Source organism: Pteropus vampyrus, unplaced genomic scaffold (assembly GCF_000151845.1).
Source record: "Pteropus vampyrus isolate Shadow unplaced genomic scaffold, Pvam_2.0 Scaffold60, whole genome shotgun sequence".
NCBI classification, from domain to species: domain Eukaryota; kingdom Metazoa; phylum Chordata; class Mammalia; order Chiroptera; family Pteropodidae; genus Pteropus; species Pteropus vampyrus.
In genome coordinates, this window is record NW_011888841.1 from 1,680,650 (window position 1) to 1,682,691 (window position 2,042).

Consider the following 2,042-nt stretch of genomic DNA (forward strand, 5'->3'; position numbering starts at 1 on the left):
AAAAGCGTGCAAAAGTCAAGACAGTTTTAAAAAGGAACGAAGGAAGACAACACGGATGTCAGCATGGCCCAAAGCCATCTGCAGATTCGGGGCAATCCCTATTAAAATCCCAACGATAATTTTGGCAAAAATAGAGAAATCCATCCTAACATTCATATGGAATCTCAAGGACAACCGAATAAACAAAATGATCTTGAAGAATAAAGTTTGAGGTCTCGCGCTTCCTGATTTCGAAGCTTCCCTCAAAGCTACAGTAATTAAGACTGTGCCACTGGCATAATGACAGCATGTAGAATAATACGGCAGAATAGAGAACTGGAAATAAACACTCAGGGATGCGCTCAAATGATGTGCGGTGTAGGTGCCATGATGTTCAGCAGGGGAAGGACAGCTTCTTCAACAAATGGTGTCGGGAAAGTCGGATAACAACACACAACATGGATTGTTAACGTACACTGTATACAAAAATCAACTCACAGTAGATCGAACCTAAACTTAAGGGCTAAAACTATAAACTTAGGGGAAAAGTTTTACACCAGTGGATGTGTTAATGACTTCTCGGATATGACACCAAAAGCCCAGACGACAAAAGAAAAAATAAATAAATTGGGCCACATCGAAATTAAAAACTTTCGTACATCAAAGGACACTATCAGCAGAGTGAAGAGGATGGGAGAAATATTTGTAAATCATACATCTAATAAAAGATTAGTCTCTAGAATACATAAGAAACTCTTACAATTCAACAACAAAAACAAAAAAAATTCTGATTAAAAAAAAAATTCTGATTAAAAAAATAAGCAAAGAACTTGAATAGACATTTCTCCAAAGATGATATACAAATAGCCAACGAGCACACGAAAAGATGTTCAACGTCGTTAGTCATTAGTGAAATGTAGATCGAAATCACAGTCAGATACCACTTTGCATCCACTGGGATGGCTACTGTCAAACCCCAGAAAATAACAGTATTGCTGAGGATGTGAAGAAATGAGAACCCCGTGTGTTGCTGCTGGAAATGTAAAATAGTGCAGCCACTATGCAAAACAGGATGCCCGCCCCCCTCCAATGAACAGAATGACCACGTGATCCAACAACCCCACTCCTACACACACACACACACACAATAACGGAAAGCAGGGACTCAAACAGATACCTGTACACCCGTGTTCACTGCAGCGCTACTCACAATAGCCAAGGGACGGAAGCCACCCGAGTGTCCCCTGACAGATGAACGGATGAACAAAATGAGGTAGTATGGCCTGAATGTCTACGTCCCAACCAGATTCGCATGTCGAAGCCTTGTTGCTATCCCTATGGGAAGAGACACCAGACAGCTCGCTCTCTCTCCACGTGTGTCCGGGGAAAGGCCACGTGAGGACAGAGTGAGGCCACTGCCTGTAAGGCAGGAAGGGCGCTCTCAGCTGGCACTCTGGGAGCGGGCGCCCGGCTTCCAGACCTGGGAGAAAGGAAGTGTCTATTGTTTGGGCCGCCGAGTCTGTGGTGTTTTGTTGTGGCAGCCTGAGCTAAGACATGCAGTATATACACACGACGAAATATATTTTGGTCTTAGAAACAAAGGAAATCTGATGCGCACTACCACACTGATGACTACTAAAGACATGCTAAGTGAAAAAAGCCAGTGACGAAAGGACACACGATACCGGATTCCATTTCTATGAGGTTCCGGCAGTAGTCAGATTCGTGGGGACTATAAGGAGAATGGTGGTCAGATTGGGGGGAAGTGTTTCACGGGAAGATGCAATAGTTCTGGTGATGGATGGTGGTGACTGGTGTACAGCGCTGTGCATATACTTCAAGCCAGTTAAAAACAGTTAAATTTTATGTTATGTATATTTTACCACAATAAAAAATTGAAAAAATTAATAAAACTTTGATGAAAAACAAACAAACAAACAGAAAAACGAGGACTGACTTGCTCTACCCAGTGTCCACATATAACTGTAAAACTTCTAGACCTGTGTGGTGTGGGTCCTGGAGTAGAGAAATGGTTTCCCAGAACAGGTTAGAATTTAGCGAGA

At 42.5% G+C, this 2,042-nt stretch overlaps 1 protein-coding gene across 1 annotated transcript in view; it reads right to left on the minus strand.

The window, feature by feature from the left end:
* Nucleotides 1-2,042, minus strand: part of DNAH14 (dynein axonemal heavy chain 14) — a 221,193-nt gene that overhangs the window by 2,104 nt on the left and 217,047 nt on the right. The gene's annotated exons all lie outside the window — the stretch shown is intronic.